Raw genomic sequence first — 19623 nt, forward strand, 5'->3', positions numbered from 1 at the left:
CCCCTATTTACCCTCTCTTTGTCTCAGAGGAGGCAGTAGGGCTAGACAACTATTATTACACGTTTTTTTGTAGGTTCAAGTTACTATAGGTGAATGGAGATTAAAGTGGCATACACCTTCCATGTCTATGGTGAATGTGCTGTCAAGTTGGAAGTCGCTGCACTTGAGGAAAGGCTAGCATAATCGCCGGCGATAGCCTCCAGGCGTGTTTGATCCCCTCTATTGGAAGAGTTTACAGATGTTTTCAAAGGAGACACGTTCACTATCAACTGAGAAGGGATTCATCATTTCCTCACCATCTCAGCACTTAATATATGTTTGATGAGTAATTCAAAAATGTTCTCAGAATCACATGTTGTTTATCAGAGATGCAATTCGATCAATGACGCTCCTGGCATACTGACCTGCAGTGTATAACATATTTAATATGCATATTCACTTGAATTGGGAGTGCAAAATGTAGCCTAAAATCTGTAGATGCCCATAATTAATTATCCTACAATATTATATGAGTTCACATTCAGAGCTCCTAATAGTAGACTAAATGGTTTCATTTATGAAGAATAAAAATAGCACCTTTGAATTGGTACAACAGCAATTTACCTGGTCACCTGACACGACTCCTCCCACAGTGCTACGCAAGGCAGCGCTCCGCACAAATCTGACCGCGTTCAGATAGAGTGGGGTTTTAGTGTCTATTTAGAGGGATGGAGTCAAACCAAGCTCTGAAAAATCCAGGGCTCAGTTTCCCTCATGTCTTCCTTCAAATGAATTAGTGATGAGAGTGGCTGATGCTCCGAGTGCGCTTCAGTGAGAGAGAAAGGACGACAGTTCTATCTCTTGTAGTCAGCTGCTGATGTAAAAGTGCAATCCTTTGGTTAATCTGTGACTGAACTCAAACCAGACGGATGACTCTCGGAGATTCCATCACTATCGCCGACCTCATGCAAGGTAACTAGATTTTGTCTCCTAGGTCTAGGGTAGTCTACTTTTTCGTACCTTCTAGTCTAATATCCCTCTCTTCATTTGCGACGGGAATTGGGACGCAGGCTGAATGATCTGTACTTGCATTCTGAAATAGGGTTCCTTCTTGTTTTTGGATCAGGCAGGAAAGGTTCCAGCTCAATGTATTTCCGAGTTAGTTTGGAAATATGTAAAGTCATATTCTTGTAATCTACCATTATTCCTCGTTGGGAAATTCGGATGGCATTCGATCCATTACCTACAGTATATTCAAACCAGATAAATGTTGATCTTCTATCATAGATAATAACCTGTTTACTAACCTAATATTCGATATTAATATATTCATTCTATATTAATATTAAAGCACTATCCTACCCTACATTATTTATGCGCATAAACTATTTTATTTGATCTAGGCTATGCCTAGTTATCTATTTATTGTATTTAAAAAATATATCTAGTCGTGCATATAGGATACAGTGTAACTAATAATAGACAGTGGACATTGGCTTCCTAGAAAGGATAAGGGTGGTTGCATTTAATACATGTTGACATAAACTGATGCCTTTAGAATATTTGCGTCTTAAAAAACAATGGAGTTAAACTTTTAAGACCGCAAATCCGTTTATGCGTTGACGCTGCTGTAATCACACTGATAATGGGGCATTAAGTGGTAAATGGCCATGTCTGTGTCAGCGATTGAGCATTCCAAAAGATTGCGGTTTAATTGCGTAAATCAATCAAGAAGGACCAGCAGTCTTTCCCGTGCAAAAGCCTATTGGGTTCTCAATTAAAGCATTGATGATGGCACAGCCAACGTATAGCCTACAACAGTACCAACGCTCTGTCTACACAATAATCATAGCTTGCATTACAGTTTAGGAAACCTTTGGAACTTTACTTTCATATGATTGAGAAAAAAAAATCTAAAAACAAAAGGTAAAATGAGATACACTTTTTATACAAGATTCCCATACAGCCATATTTCCATGATATGGCGTGGGAAGAGAAAGGTGCCCAGCTGCTCTAATTAGCAATATAGCATATTTTGTAACTGAAATATACTGTTGGCTGCAACTGTGTTAAAGTTTTGACCAACATCCAACAATTTCAAAGTTTTTACTGAGTTACAGTTCATATAAGAAAATCAGTCAATTGAAATACATTCATCAGGGCCAAATCTATGGCTTTCACATGACTGGGAATACAGATATATATCTGTTGGTCACAGATACCCCCCAAAAAAAAGGTAGAGGCATCGATCAGAACCAGTCAGTATCTGGTGTGACCACAATTTGCCTCATGCAGCGTGGCACATCTACTTCGGGTAGAGTTGAAACCGGGATTGATCTGTGAAGAGCACACTTCTCCAGCGTGCCAGTGGCCATCGAAGGTGAGCATTTGCCCTCTGAAGTCGGTTACGACGCCGAACTGCAGTCAGGTCAAGACCCTGTTGAGGACGACGAGCACTCAGATGAGCTTCCCTGAGAAGTTTTCTGACAGTTTGTGCAGAAATCCTTCGGTTGTGCAAACCCACAGTTTCATCAGCTGTCCGGGTGGCTGGTCTCAGCCAATCCCGCAGGTGAAGAAGCCGGATGTGGCGGTCCTGGGCTGGCGTGGTTACACGTGGTCTGCGGTTGTGAAGCTGGTTGGACGTACTGCCAAATTCTCTAAAACGACATTGGAGGCGGCTTATGGTAGAGAAATTAACATTCAATTCTCTGGCAACAGCTTTGGTGGACATTCCTGCAGTCAGCATGCCAATTGCATGCATGTGTTGGGCTGTATAGATTGTTTATTTGTATGTGTTGGGCTTTAGCTGAGATTATATTTGACTCTGTAAAGAATATTTGTCCAGGCCTCAATTGTTCCTTAACTAGAACCATTCATTCTCGCTGTCGATAATTCTAATGTTACAACTTCTAAAATGATTCTGATGTGCTATGAAATTAGAGAACCTTATGTTTCTAGAACCATATCGCAATTGAGAATCAATTCACGTTTAGATGGAGTATTTGGGTGTTTTGGCTGCCAGAGCCAGTTTACCTCTGAACATAACATAGAATGGCCTTGGATGTTAAAGGATTGTGCTAGGCTAGCCTACACTCCATAACAGTACATCTTTGGCTGGGGCAGTAGTGTCCACAGGTCCTCTATTTAACATAAAAAGTCATCCTTGCTGATCGATGAAACTGGAGTGAGAGAGAGTCGTACAAAGGAGGAATGGATTTCACGAGGACAATAGGCTGTGCGCTCAGAAGTGCATGAGTGCACCTGTGCCGATGTGCGCTGAGTTTACAGAGGTGGCGTGATCTTTCCATCAACTTTATCACCCTGTGTGAGAGCACAGTTCCTGCTGCCTATTTCAGTTCACATGAATATAAGTTTGGGACTTGGGGGAAATTACCATATTTTTTCTCTAGGTGGTTGCTTGAATGCGAGATTGCACTCCATCAGTTATTCTGCTGACATGCAAAACATTTAGTGACTGTATACCAAAATATAGTTTTAGTCGAGTTTTCCTTTAAGATGAGCCAGGAGGCAGGAGCTTCCTATGTCACTTATGACAGGGGTAGGCTTATTCGTTATTGTTATGGGTTGTCTCATTCACCTATAATAGAATAGTGTGGGTGGTGTCGACTAATGAATACAGCTTGATTTTGGAAAGGTAAAATACATATTTTATTTTATTAAAGCAAGTCTTCTGTTTTTAAGATCAAAAGCATCAGCCAGATGATACATAACTGGCATCCAATCCTGTATGCAGGTCTGGCCCTAGCCTTTTGGGGGCTCTTAGCGAAAACATTTTAGTGGCCCCACTCTTGACAGCGGAGATAATTCGTTTTAGTTTTAGAGTTCAATTCCTGCAATTCTACACATTTTTCTCATGAGGCGGAGAGAAGATTTTTTGCAATTTTCTAACTAATTTGCCAAGGGGTGAAGATACATTTTTGAAGCTAATTTCCTGCAATTCTACACATTTTGCCATGACTTATGCCATGTTAATATGATATCCAAGTTAGAGTGACTAACAAAATCAATGTGGGTACCCTGGAGGTCAGAGCCCCAAGGCACGTGCCCTACATGCATTGTCGGTAATTCGACCATGCTTACTAAAGTTTAGATCGCTAGCTAGACTAACTTAACAATACAAAAATAGGGCTGGCCCTGCCTGTATGACAGAAGACATTGTCCATTGCCAGAACAGTTCTAGCTTGTGGCATGACACACAAGGTATTGTAATGGAACCATTGCGAGCGGGTTGTTAGTAGCACACTGAAAACTCCAGCAGGTCAGAGAAGACAAGCCTTCGCCTCATGGACATAGATGGAGGGTTGATGGAGGGTAGGGGGAGGGCTCAGCTCATTATTTTCATACTTCACTGATTACCATGTATGGTTCATTGTTTGTCTGCAGCTGAATCATTGTTGTCACGTTTGTTTGTTTGTTTGCTTTCTTTTTCCTATAGTAGCCAAGGACAGGGCATGCAGGGGGGAGCAGAGAGGGGAGGAGATTGGAGATGGGTTAGTGGGGAGAATAGCTGGAGGGCGACTGATTCAGATGCTGAATTCCAAATGGACCCCTAGGTGCTCTTGTTGCTTACACCTATCCAATTCTTTTAGATCTTCAGGAGTGCCTAGGGGATGGGCTAGGGTCTATTTGGAATTCAGTTATTACAAACAGGATGTTACTGTGATCCGGCCTACCGACACGTGAGGGACGTTCTAAAGCCACAGTGTCAAGATGTCACAGTAACACATGGTTGGCCAAATGACTTGACTAATGCAGAAGCGAGCAATGGCAAAATTAGGCAGTGGAAAAGCTACTCCTACCAAATAACCAGCACTACAGAGAAAGAGTGGGAGATTGTGAGAGAAAGCATCCCTGGTGTACTAAAATTAACCCCAGGGTTTCATTTGGTGTTCTCCATGTTACTGTATCACATTTCACTGGATCTAAAGTGTCTTTCAAGTTTTCTTCAACACCAATAAAAGACAACACAAGATTGGTATTAATATTAGATGAGGTTATGTTTGCTGAATTAAAATAATATGTGTACCAGTGGAGGGAATGGCACAGTTTTAAACATGTAAATGTATTTTTTTTAAATGTATGGGAGAAAATGTTTGGGATTCTCCCTCAGGAAGTGGAGTAGCTATCATGAAAGCAGCAGCGTTTTCAACAGTAATATGTGCCAGATTCAATTTCCAAACCCTAATATGTGGAGTTAATTAATATTCTCTAGTTAAAAGCAGGCCTATCTTCCTGCTTTGGCCATTTAGGGATATTTGAATGCTAGAGGGATATGAGGCTGGGGTGTGGCCTGTTCTGTTGCCATGGTGAGAGGGCAGGTATTGTGTGTCAGGTTTTCTTTCAAATCTGAGCAGGCATATGTCCTCATACATTTACTTTGATTGAAGCTAATGATTATGTTGCTCATCATAGAGCCATGGTGACTCATTCATTGTGCTTTTGGCCTGTGCTGAATGTGGCAGTAGCCTCATATGGCCTGTGATTTCAACCTCTCATGGACCCAGAAACAACCTGTAGTACTGTTGATGACTACCATATCATTATAGGACTATAATCAACAGGGAGTGTTTATCATAGGCCTACATTATGATGGTAATGTTATACAGTACAGAGGCCTATTTTCTGCCTGCCTGTAGAACCCTCATTTCCATCCCCTGTGGACTGATTACTGATCAACACTTCATATCAGCCTTTGGGAAGAATCAGGGGATTAGCAACAACTTCATGCTCATTCCCGCCATCTTATAGGCTTCCAAATCCTATCTATGCAATTGTTATTTTAAGTAGCTTGGCAATTGAGTGTGGTGGTGGAACCCAATGCTAATTTTGCACGTCTTCAGCTATCTAGTGCTGCGTAACCGTAGCATGAGTTAGCTAGTGACTGTGTGGAGACCATGAAGTTAGCTGCCAGGCCTTCTTTCCTTCTTCCTATCGGGGACTCATATATAATAGATAAGTCACTGTAAGTAACAGTACAGGGGCATAACTAGGCTAATGCCCAGATTTGCATATTTGTACAGAATTCCATTATTCATGATTACGGCAGGGTTGCGTGGAGCGTAAAGCTACCTAGATTATATCTCTCTCGCTGTACCCACTCTGCCTGCCTGCCTGCCTGCCTGCCTTCGCACCAGTAACCAGGAGACACCATATGAAAAAGCAGTATTGATGCTGTCGCGGTCTTTCGTCTCTTGTTACTCCGAAGCCAAGATGCTGTTGCATCAAAAGCCCAGTCTGAAGTCTTGCCTGAGGAAAGCCTTATTAAAGGCACATGGATTTTGATGAGGTTTCCTAGATATATTCTACCATCCATGCTACCAGACGATGGGCTTTGTTCTGCTCAATTTGCTGTCATTTTGGAATAATGGGATAAAGAGATAGAGGGAGTGGGTGAGGGCGCAGTAGACGGGAAGAGGCTCTGACACCTAATTCAGAATATATTTCATGGGTAATATTTTCAGCAGGGATTCTGAGAAGATAGGCAAACGCCATAATTTCCATGTGTTATGAAGTAGATTTATCATTCCCCTTGTTGATGACTGGCAGCTAATTTATTCATTACCTTTTGTTCCTTCCCTATCTCCTCTGTCAGATGAGTAGGCACATGTCAAGCAGATCCCTCATTATTGGGTATTGTGTAGCATACAGGCCTTTTCATGTTGCAGCCGTGCCATGTCATTTCTGCCACATTAAGGGGAGAGATCGAGCTTTTGAGAGGGGGGTTGTTTGGATTTCAGCAGAGTTCAGGTCAAGAGTTCAGGTTTATGTGTCAATGTTATTTGTTCATGAAATGTTTGTTAATGTGCATTTCATTTGTGTGTTTGGGGGGGTGGTGGTGTGTGTGTGGTGGGGGGTGGGGGGTGGGGGGGGTGGTGTTACAGAGTAGGCACCAGACATACTTTACCCTTGTGCTGGATGCTGTAAGTTACTTCATTTTAAAATATTTTTTTCTCATGTTTATAAAATATGCTCTCACTTGGTCTCAGAGTAGAATATTTTAGTAAATAATTTATTGAAGTTATTTTAATTTAAATATGTTTAATTGAATGAGGCTCAGCACAGAGGCATTTAAAAAATATATATTTTAAGATAATGAGGGCATTAATTTGTCTGGGCGCCTTAACAAGGTGATAAGGAGGGACACCGTTTAAGGGCCACTTTATGCACATATTATGCATATGTGAGATGGAGTCATAGCACCTGTTCGGTGAAGATCAAGCTGTTGTCAATCATTTCTTAAATGAAATCAAAGATGGAGCTTTGTAATTCAGCAGGGGCTTTTATCAAAAGTTTTAGGGGGTTTTGTCGGCACTTACACCCTCAACAGAATAATTCTAAAAGAACAACAAATTATAGCAAAAGGTCAAAATGTCAACCAGTCAACTCTACTGGTTCACACATGGCACCAGGAGTGGCATTTGACCTTTTGTAATGATACTGAGTTGAACTGAAACTTGCTGTTTTATAAGAAAGAAGGTCAACCAACTTAAGGGCAGTCCAAGCCACATGCATCCAGTGCTCTTATGAATGGCTTGTAGTTCAAAGTTTGTGCCCTGCCATTGAACTCCATATTGTGGTGCAGTATGGGGTAGTGACAGGGACACGGTGCCATTGGGATAGGGGCAGAAAAATCAGAACAATGACATTTCTGAAGCCATATAGGGAAATTAATCTGTATAAAGGCCTCAAATAAAAATTTATGGATAATAAAACTTGTGTGTTGGAGTAGCAGGCTGGGTACCAGATGGGTAAAAGGGTAGGGTAAGGGGCACAAGGCGGTCAGAATGGGCCCAAGGCAGAGGCATCTAAAGATATACCTGTTGATAGCAGTGAGGTGCACAGGGTATCCTGGAAAGGATCTAAATGTAGACTTTGTGGCTTTAAACCGTCTACCCTTTGCCAGAGTGGCTGTCTAAAAATCCTGACTTGGTGCTGTCCGTGGTCCTGAAAGTTTCAAGTCAGTTGCTGTGGGTCTGTATGGACTGCTCCGTCTTAGCCTGGAGCTATGCCTTTTTCTCCCCACCACTTGTGTTCCCAGCATCAGTGCTATATTTGATCATTGCAAATATAGCAGTGTTGAGAGAAGTGTATACAGGATGTGGTCCAGTGAATTGTATACAAGAGGGAGCAGATATACACAACGTAGCAGTGGCAGGTAGAAGCCTGTGATTGAATGCAAAGCAAATGCCACAGGGGAGACTCATTGCCCGGCAAATTAAACCATTACCTCCCCATTCGGAGTTAAATATTAAGAAATGACTCATTTAATGGCTGATTAGTCCTTAATACCGCCATATAAACAATGGCAGGCGTTCATTCCCTGATGTTAATTCTGCTCCCTGGTGAGATACAGTGCCTTGCAAAAGTATTCATCCCCCTTGGCGTTTTTTCCTATTTTGTTGCATTACAACCTGTAATTTAAATGGATTTTTATTTGGATTTCATGTAATGGACATACACAAAATAGTCCAAATTGGTGAAGTACTATGAAACCCCAAAATAAGATCTGGTGCAACCAATTACCTTCAGAAGTCACATAATTAGTTCAATAAAAAGTCCACCTGTGTGCAATGTAAGTGTCACATGATCTGTCACATGATCTCAGTGTATATATACACACACCTGTTCTGAAAGCCCCAGAGTCTGCAACACCACTAAGCAAGGGGCACCACCAAGCAAGCGGCACCATGAAGACCAAGGAGCTCTCCAAACAGGTCAGGGACAAAATTGTGGAGAAGTACAGATCAGATCAAAAAATATCTGAATAGTTATGCACGCTCAAGTTTTCTGTTTTTTGTCTTATTTCTTTTTTGTTTCACAATAAAAAACATTTTGCATCTTCAAAGTGGTAGGCATGTTGTGTAAATCAAATGATACAAACCCCCCAAAAATCCATTTTAATTGCAGGTTGTAAGGCAACAATATATGAAAAATGCCAAGGGGGGTGAATACTTTCGCAAGCCACTGTAAGGGCCGCAATATTGTCAAGGGATGTAGTGGATGTAGAACTTTTATTAAAAGATGCCCAATGCGATAGAGAAACTATTCTGTTGTAATTCATCATGAGAGGACTCTCCATTCTGGAGGTTCGTCTTCATTATCCGCCGGAGCGCCATTTTACGGAAACGCTGCTGCCTCATTTGCTTGCAGAGCCTCAATTTTCCCAGAACGATATTGCAGCTCCTTTAGCGTGGCTCTTGCAAGAGACAAGTGGAGCTATTCTCAATTTGCACACAGGATTACAAAGGTAATCATCAATTTAAAGCTAATCTTTGTTAAATACCAATAGAGCTTTGGTGCCTTCTTGTGATAGATCAAATCAGGCTTACCAGGCCAGCAAGAATCCTCTGAGCCTAAATGAACTGCATAATGGTTAATTTGGGGTTTATAGGAGATTCAGGGAAGAAGAGGATCGCATCATCCCTTTTCCCCAGTTGTCACTAGGCTATTATTGTCTTTCCTATTGTTTTAGACCTGTGATACTACATCTGATTTTTTTTGCGTTTGAACGTTGGGCTGTTATATGGGGCATATGCCTACTTGACGATTTACTAATATACTGTAGGTGAAAAAAAATACAACAAAAAATACAACAAACAAACATTGGGATGGATATGTAAAAATCAAAGCCTATTAATCCCTCATCACATGTTTTTTTGTCATGTAGTCTTCTACAGGTGATAATCATGCTTTGAACAGTCAAAGGGACAAACAGGAACCATATGCAAGTCCCCTTGACTACTACATATTCACTGTGGAGTGGAGATAATTATGGAGTTTGGTAAATTATGCAATCGAGGCTACAATCGCTTTTCCTCAGTCTGGGAGAGTGAGTAATTAATTCAAATTTTTTCACCAGTGATTATTCAGATGACTGGGAATAGGCGCGCCAGTCATTATCTGAGTATGGTAGCACATGTCTGCTTGGCTAATTAAATCTTCAACTAGCTCCTATTCAGAGGTCTGAAAGGTAACATTTTTATGGAGTAGGAACAGAATGCCTTATGATGCTAACCTTTAAAATAGCTGTTGAATATTATCAAAGGTAAAGTATCATAGGATGTCAAGAGGGACGACGCGGTGTGCACTGGCTAGGAGTAGAGGATGTTTGTGCTAGATGTTTTATATTCAGGGTTTGGAGTCTGTGTCTGTCTGTCTGGTCCAAGTATGGTGATGACCATTATCTATGTAATCCTAGGCATGGCTGTTATGTTGGTGGTGATCCAAGGCTTGGTAGATGTTTGTTTGCTCAAAATCTGAGTAGTTGCCATGGGATTTGTTGTTTTCCTCTGTATGGTCGCCATGATCAACAAGGCACATTCACGTCAAGAGTAACCTTGAACATGCATTCCTTAAAAAAAAAAAAATATTGGTAAGCCTCTTCTGCTCCATGGGTAGTGTTAGACTAACGGGAAATCAGAGCAGAATAAATGAATGACTTTGGCAGTAATTCAACCAACAATGTAGAATGACTTGCACAGATAAAGCTCAAGAAAATCAATTAACTGAACTAATTTCGAGACTATTCTAAATAGTCTAGACAACCATGACATTCAAGCGTTGCAGAAAAGCGTACCATGCTTCTCCGAAAAAGATTTTTACAGATATTGCTTTGAGGTTACATGGCTCCTATCTCTCCATCGACGCCAGCAGACACAGCACAGCGCCAGACCAGGCCAACAAGAGATCCCACAGATGCTGCCCTTTCAATGGCTGTTTTTATTCCCCCCGTCATACCTCTGATGTTGGGTCCACAAACTTCTCTAAGGATTCATCTTCAGTATGGGCTCTCTCGTCAAATGTATCTCACTAAAGGAACGTGGGGTGATAAAAGGCATTATTGGGCGTGCGACCTCCATTGCCTCTTATCTCCCATAAACACTTCAGTTGGTTTTACAGGGCCACGGAGGCGGTGGAATGATGAGCAATAAGCCAAAAGCCCTGATGACTTATTCATAGGCAGAGCTGAACAAGAGGGCACAGATGAAAGTGACAGAGAAAGGTTAGGACGATAAGTTGTTACAGTTCTGATAAGGCGTGTCAAAAATACTTTTGTCTCCACTTGTACTTTATGGTGAAGTTTACAGATAATGACTTTCGGACTGCTCTGAAACAAAATGCTTATGGACATGTGTGCATGTGTGCAGATGTATTGCTTTGGGTTGGTCAAATAGCATATAGATGAATGTGAGAGTTTTGGGGCTTGGATGACTTTGACATGACTATGACATGGACTTGGTGGTTGTCTATTAGGCCAGAGCTACAACATTGATATTGTAAAAGATAACCCGCCCAAACAATTCCTGATTACACAGTCATAACCTCATTCTGTCAGACAGTAAAAGCTATACAAACTTAATCACTAGCTATTTCCTTCTTGGGTGTTAAATGTACTTTGAGTCAGAAATAATTACCATGTATTTTCACACCTTCACGTCTTCTCTTCAGTTCACCCATTAAACTGATAACATAGCCACCTCTAGATAGATTGTTTTTCACACTCCCAAAACCTCCCTTAAAATGGCTGGCAGACAGCCAGTAGAAATGGGAACTGTGGTACGCAGCATCACCGGGGAAGGGCATGCTGGAAATAATCTAATGGTGGAGCCCAACTCGCTACCACGACTACCAGGTGAAGCTCAGATGCTGTTTGCATCAGCCCAATCAGCTCTCTGTAACACTCCTCTCCCCTCCTCTGCTGGAGACCCAGAGCTGGGATGCAGGGAAATGGAGCTAGAGATTATCATTATAGATAAACATGTCCCCTCCGATCTATTCCGCTTAATAGTGGGAAATTACAAGGATGCCACTGGAAGTTTAACACAGGGACAGTTTCCTTTGTTTGTACCCGAAGGGATACAAAGTGTGCTCAGACAGCAGCTGAACAAAACACATACATTATGCACAGACAGACGGACAGACAGACAGGCAATTATGAAAAGTATGTCTATGCATTCAAAGAATGACCGCAACCATGAAAGCGTGTTGTACTGATTCATGTTTTGTCTTAGCCACCTTGACCTACATCGTCAGAGCCGTGTGATTAGGTTACAATCAATAGGCAGCATGCATGCATGTAGTGAAACAACCATTACTTCTGGTTCTCTGAGAACTCAACACTGGGATCGTCTCATGTGAACATTGTGTTTGCATGAGATCAAGGTCATTCACTGTGTGCAAATGTACTTCCAGTGCTGCTGTCAATACCGATCCATACCACTTATGATCTGCATATCTCACGGCCTCGACTAGAATGGTTTACAGATAGGACACACTGCACTAGATACCCAACACTGTGGAAAACTGGGAAATGCTTTGAATTATTATTAGAATGAGTTCCCAGCTGCATCAGCAGTCGAAGCTCTCCAGTGCTTGGCACTCAGCATTGGATCACAGAAGGGCCAGCTCAAAACCCAAGAAATGTATTGTCTGCAGTGCTTGATAAGTAAATATTTGTCATGACGAAAATGCTGGCGGGACCACACTGTGCGTCTTCCAATAGGACACTATTGTGCCAGAGCAGGGAACAGAGTCCAATATGTGGAGAACACGACATGTACCAGCTGTAGATTTGTAGAAGATCAGAAGTTATGTCTGCAGTTACTTGTTACCCCTCTGGAGGATTTGGTAGGCCTACATCCCAGGAGGGTATATGCAAGCTATGTTGAGGAAGAAGCAACTCCAGGACATCCATAGAGTTGGAGAGTTCAGGGCCTGTATTCCTAAAGCTTGTCAAAGTAGGAGTACAGATTTAGGATACGTTTTTCATTTAGATCATAATGAATAAGATTATATGGACGGGGGTAACTGGGCCCTTATCCACAAAGCATCTCAGAGTAGGAGTGCTGATCTAGGATCAGGTTCCCACCTGTCCATATAATCGTATACACTGAGTGTACAAAACATTAGGAACACCTTCCAAATATTGAGTTGCACCCCCTTTTGCCCTCAAAACAGGGATGCTGGCCCATGTTGACTCCAATGCTTCCCACACTGGTGTCAAGTTGGCTGGATGTCCTTTGGGTGGTGGACCATTCTTGATACACATGGGAAACTGTTGAGCATGAAAGAAAACAGCAGCGTTGCAGTTCTTGACACTCAAACCGGTGCGCCTGGCACCTACTACCATACCTTGTTCAAAGGCACTTACCCATTCACCCTCTGAATGGCACACATACACAACCCATGTCTCAATTGTCTCAAGGTTTAAAATTCCTTCTTTAACCTGTCTCCTCCCCTGATGTGGACTTAACAGGTGACATCAATATGGGATCATAGCTTTCACCTGGATTCACTTGGTCAGTCTGTCATGGAAAGAGCAGGTGTTCCTAATGTTTTGTCCACTCAGTGTACATTATGATATAAAAGGCAAAACTGATCCTAGATCAGCACTCCTACTTTGAGACGAGCACAGAAGGCAGGTTTTTGCTCCACATACTCCTGCTCTGTGCAGATTATGAACAGAGTGGGTTGGGTGGAGGATAAACAAACGGACTGACGGTAAACTGCATTCGCTAAGTGATTGTCTTACTCTTTTCCGCATTTTTCCTGCTGCTGTGAAATCTTTGTCAGCACTAAACAGGCCCTACTATAGTTCCCTCATTAAACTATTCATCAGATAGGCCTCATCAACGATGAAAAGTATCCCTGCAGTTTATCACAAGATCCCCTGCTTTTTATTTGATGAAGTAATTCATCCATAATGTATGTGTGTATTGCAGCTTGTGGGAGTCTGGAGAGAAAGCCTGGCTCAGCCTTCCAGAGAATGAACAGGGGAAGGAGAGAGAAAGCAGAAGTGCATTTGTTTTAATTAAGTAGGGAGAGAGAGTGGATGTCTCCGACTCAGATTTGTATTCACTTTTAGAAGAACTATTGACCAATTTCTTTACGAGAAACCTCAAAACTGAGATTAGACCATTTGCAAAGACTTAAAGATGTGTGTGTGTGTTCACCTGCTTGTCACTGTCTTTGTCTCTGTGCGCATGCTTGTGTCGCTGTCTTACTTTTATTAGAACTGGCAGATAGCATGAATCTCATCTGGCCACTCTCTGATTGGAGCCTTTCTCAGTGTCACTATTATTTCTGACCGACTGTAGACAGCTTCCCTGAGTGAGTCAGTGTAGGTTCTGATTAGCTGTCTCCGTTCATCCAGGGGTGATAAGTAAATCAGCCTGTTTTGTCTGCCAGAATGCCTCTAGGGAATCGATGTCAGTTGATGCCCAAAGTAAATCGTCAGACATTGACAAATGTCAAAGCAACTGTGGGAGTATGTGCAGTGCCTTCAGAAAGTATTCACTCACACTCCTTGAATATTTCCAAAATGTGTTAAAGCCTGAATTTAAAATTGATTAAATTGATATTATCACTGGCCTACACACAATACCCCATAATGTCAGTGGAATTTTGTTTATAGAAATGTTTACAAATTAATTAAAAATGAAACGCCGATCAGTATTCTACCCCATTGTTATGGCAAGCCTAAATAACTTCAGGAGTAAAAATGTGCTTAACAAGTCCCATAATAAGTTGCATGGACTCACTCTTTGTGCAATAAAAGTGTTTCTAACATGAGTTTTGAATGACTACCTCATCTCTGTACCCCACACATACAATTACAGTGGCTTGCGAAAGTATTCACCCCCCTTGGCATTTTTCCTATTTTGTTGCCCAACAACCTGGAATTAAAAATGTTTTTTGGGGGGGTTTGTATCATTTGATTTACACAACATGCCTACCACTTTGAAGATGCAAAATACTTTTTATTGTGAAACAAACAAGAAATAAGACAAAAAAACAGAACCTGAGCGAACATAACTATTCACCCCCCCCCCAAAGTCAATACTTTGTAGAGCCACCTTTTGCAGCAATTACAGCTGCAAGTCTCTTGGGGTATGTCTCTATAAGCTTGGCACATCTAGCCACTTGGATTTTTGCCCATTCTTCAAGGCAAAACCTCCAGCTCCTTCAAGTTGGATGGGTTCCGCTGGTGTACAGCAATCTTTAAGTCATACCACAGATTCTCAATTGGATTGAGGTCTGGACTTAGACTAGGCCATTCCAAGACATTTAAATGTTTCCCCTTAAACCACTTGAGTGTTGCTTTAGCAGTATGCTTAGGGTCACTGTCCTGCTGGAAGTCTCAAATCTCTGGAAGACTGAAACAGGTTTCCCTCAAGAATTTCCCTGTATTTAGCGCCATCCATCATTCCTTCAATTCTGACCAGTTTCCCAGTCCCTGCTGATGGAAAAACATCCCCACAGCATGACGCTGCCACCAACATGCTTCACTGTGGGGATGGTGTTCTCGGGGTGATGAGAGCTGTTGGGTTTGCGCCAGACATAGCATTTTCCTTGATGGCCAAAAAGCTCAATTTTAGTCTCATCTGACCAGAGTACCTTCTTCCATATGTTTGGGGAGTCTCCCACATGCCTTTTGACGAACACCAAACGTGTCTGCTAATTTTTTTCTTTAAGCAATGATCTGTACTTCTCCACAACTTTGTCCCTGACCTGTTTGGAGAGCTCCTTGGTCTTCATGGTGCCGCTTGCTTGGTGGTGCCGCTTGCTTGGTGGTGCCCCTTGCTTAGTGGTGTTGCAGACTCTGGGGCCTTTCAGAACAGGTGTGTGTGTATATATACTGAGAACATGTGACAGATCATGTGACACTTAGATTGCACACAGGTGGACTTTATTTAACTAATTACGTGACTTCTGAAGGTAATTGGTTGCACCATATCTTATTTAGGGGCTTCATAGCAAAGGGGGTGAATACATATGCACGCACCACTTTTCCCTTATTAATTTTTTTCATTTCACTTCACCAATTTGGTCTATTTTGTGTATGTCCATTACATGAAATCCAAATAAAAATCAATTTCAATTACAGGTTGTAATGCAACAAAATAGGAAAAACGCCAAGGGGATGAATACATTTGCAAGGCACTGTATCTGTGAGGTCCCTCAGTCGAGAAGTGAAATTCAACCACAAAGACCAGGGAGGTTTTCCAATTAGGGCACCTATTGGTAGATGAGTAAAAATATAAAAAGCAGACATTGAATATCCCTTTGAGCATGGTGAAGTTATTAATTACACTTTGGATGGTGTATCAATAAACCCAGTCACTACAAAGATGCAGCCGTCCTTCCTAACTCAGTTGCCGGAGAGGAAGGGAAACCGCTCAGGAATTTCACCATCAGGCTAACGGTGACTTTAAAACAGAGTTTTAATGGCTGTGATAGAACTTAGGATGGATCAACAACATCGTAGTTACTCCACAATACTAACCTAATTGACAGAGTGAAAAGAAGGAAGCTTGTGCAGAATACAAATATTCCAAAACATGCATCCTGTTTGCAACAAGGCACTACAGTAATACTGCAAAAAATGTGGCAAAGCAATTAACATTTTGTCCTGAATACAAAGTGTTATGTTTGGGGAAAATCCAATACAACACATTACGGAGTACCACTCTCCATATGTTCAAGCCTAGTGGTGGCTGTATCATGTTATGTTTATGTGTATGCTTGTAGTTGTTAAGGACTGGGGAGTTTTTCAGGATAAAAAATAAACGGAGTTGAGCTAAGCATAGGCAAAATCCTAGAGGAAAACCTGGTTCAGTCTTCTTTCCACCAGACACTGGGAGATGATTTTACCGTTCAGCAGAACAATAAGCTAAAACACAAGGCCAAATCTACTGTACACTCAGTGAATGTCCCTGGGTGGCCGAGTTACAGTTTTGACCTAAATCTGCTTGAAAATATATGGCAAGACTTGAAAATGGTTGTTTAGCAATGGTCAACAACCAATTTGACAGAGCTTGAATAATTTTTGAAAGAATAATGGGCAAATGTTGCACAGTCCAGGTGTGAAAAGCTCTTACAGACTTACCCAGAGAGACTCACATCTGGAATCGCTACAAAGGGTGATTCTAATATTTATTGACTCAGGGGGTTGAATACTTATATAATTAAGATATTAGTGTTTTATTCTTCATTATTTTTTAATTTTTTTTATGTTAGAATTTGCCTTCCACTTTTGTGTAGATTTTGAGTATTTTGTGTAAATCCTACTTTGTAACACAACAGAATGTGGAAAAAGTCAAGAGGTGTGAATACTTTATATATGGGAAAGCATGCATATATTCTAGCTGAAGAAGGGTAGACCCAAAGCTACAGTGGGGAAAAAAAGTATTTAGTCAGCCACCAATTGTGCAAGTTCTCCCACTTAAAAAGATGAGAGAGGCCTGTAATTTTCGTCATAGGTACACGTCAACTATGACAGACAAAATGAGAAAAAAAATTCCAGAAAATCACATTTGTAGGATTTTTAATGAATTTATTTGCATATCATGGTGGAAAATAAGTATTTGGTCAATAACAAAAGTTTCTCAATATTTTGTTATATACCCTTTGTTGGCAATGACACAGGTCAAACGTTTTCTGTAAGTCTTCACAAGGTTTTCACACACTGTTGCTGGTATTTTGGCCCATTCCTCCATGCAGATCTCCTCTAGAGCAGTGATGTTTTGGGGCTGTCGCTGGGCAACACAGACTTTCAACTCCCTCCAAAGCTTTTCTATGGGGTTGAGATCTGGAGACTGGCTAGGCCACTCCAGGACCTTGAAATGCTTCTTACGAAGCCACTCCTTCATTGCCCGGGCGGTGTGTTTGGGATCATTGTCATGCTGAAAGACCCAGCCACGTTTCATCTTCAATGCCCTTGCTGATGGAAGGAGGTTTTCACTCAAAATCTCACGATACATGGCCCCATTCATTCTTTCCTTTACACGGATCATTCGTCCTGGTACCTTTGCAGAAAAACAGCCCCAAAGCATGATGTTTCCACCCCCATGCTTCACAGTAGGTATGGTGTTCTTTGGATGCAACTCAGCATTCTTTGTCCTCCAAACACGACGAGCTGAGTTTTTACCAAAAAAGTTCTATTTTGGTTTCATCTGACCATATGACATTCTCCCAATCCTCTTCTGGATCATCCAAATGCACTCTAGCAAACTTCAGACGGGCCTGGACATGTACTGGCTTAAGCAGGGGGACACGTCTGGCACTGCAGGATTTGAGTCCCTGGCGGCGTAGTGTGCTACTGATGGTAGACTTTGTTACTTTGGTCCCAGCTCTCTGCAGGTCATTCACTAGGTCCCCCTGTGTGGTTCTGGGATTTTTGCTCACATTTCTTGTGATCATTTTGACCCCACGGAGTGAGATCTTGCGTGGAGCCCCAGATCGAGGGAGATTATCAGTGGTCTTGTATGTCTTCCATTTCCTAATTATTGCTCCCACAGTTGATTTCTTCAAACCAAGCTGCGTACCTATTGCAGATTCAGTCTTCCCAGCCTGGTGCAGGTCTACAATGTTGTTTCTGGTGTCCTTTGACAGCTCTTTGGTCTTGGCCATAGTGGAGTTTGGAGTGTGACAGTTTGAGGTTGTGGACAGGTGTCTTTTATACTGATAACAAGTTCAAACAGGTGCCATTAATACAGGTAACGAGTGGAGGACAGAGGAGCCTCTTAAAGAATAAGTTACAGGTCTGTGAGAGCCAGAAATCTTGCTTGTTTGTAGGTGACCAAATACTTATTTTCCACCATAATTTGCAAATAAATTCATTAAAAATCCTACAATGTGATTTTCTGGATTTTTTTTCCTCGATTTGTCTGTCATAGTTGATGTGTACCTATGATGAAAATTACAGGCCTCTCTCATCTTTTTAAGTGGGAGAACATGCACAATTGGTGGCTGACTAAATACTTTTTTCCCCCACTGTATGTAAGAAAAATGCATGGCTCTGGGTAGACCTATCATCTATTTATATGTCTGTTTATCATACATACATACATACATACATACATACATACATACATACATAGAGTACTAATCAAAAGTTTGGACACACCTACTCATTCAAGGTTCTTTTTTTTTTCACTATTTTTTACATTGTAGAATAATAGTGAAGACATAAACTATGAAATAACACATATGGAATCATGTAGTAACCAAAGAAGTGTTAAACAAATCAAAATATATGTTATATTTTAGATTCTTCAAATAGCCACCCTTTGCCTTGATGACAGCTTTGCACACTCTTGGCATTCTCTCAACCAGCTTCACCTGGAATGCATTTCAAACAGTCTTGAAGGAGTTTCCACATATGCTGAGCACTTGTTGGCTGCTTTTCCTTCACTCTGCTGTCCGACTCATCCCAAACCATCTCAATTGGGTTGAGGTCGGAGGATTGTGGAGGCCAGGTCATCTGATGCAGCACTTCATCACTCTCCTTCTTGGTAAAATAGCCCTTACACAGCCTGGAGGTGTGTTAGGTCATTGTCCTGTTGAAAAACAAATGATAGTCCTACTAAGCCCAAACCAGATGGGATGGTGAATCGCTGCAGAATGCTGTGGTAGCCATGCTGGTTAAGTGTGCCTTGAATTCTAAATAAATCACAGACAGTTTCACCAGCAAAGCACCCCCACACCATAACACCTCCTCCGCCATGCTTTACAGTGGGAACTACACATGCGGAGATCATCCGCTCATCCACACCGCGTCTCACAAAGACACAGCGGTTTGAAACAAAAATCTCAAATTTGGACTCCAGACAAAAAGACACA

The 19623-nt window shown here is 41.6% G+C and overlaps 1 protein-coding gene across 1 annotated transcript in view; it reads left to right on the top strand.

Moving 5' to 3' along the window:
- Positions 1 to 659: 659 nt before the first annotated feature.
- Positions 660 to 19623, top strand: part of LOC121553671 (heparan sulfate glucosamine 3-O-sulfotransferase 1) — a 33478-nt gene continuing 14514 nt past the window's right edge. The window contains exon 1 of the mRNA XM_041866963.2: positions 660 to 951. The gene's annotated coding sequence lies outside the window, so the exon portion shown is untranslated. The remainder of the gene's footprint in view (positions 952 to 19623) is intronic.

The sequence above is a fragment of the Coregonus clupeaformis genome, chromosome 37 (assembly GCF_020615455.1).
Source record: "Coregonus clupeaformis isolate EN_2021a chromosome 37, ASM2061545v1, whole genome shotgun sequence".
Classification (NCBI taxonomy): domain Eukaryota; kingdom Metazoa; phylum Chordata; class Actinopteri; order Salmoniformes; family Salmonidae; genus Coregonus; species Coregonus clupeaformis.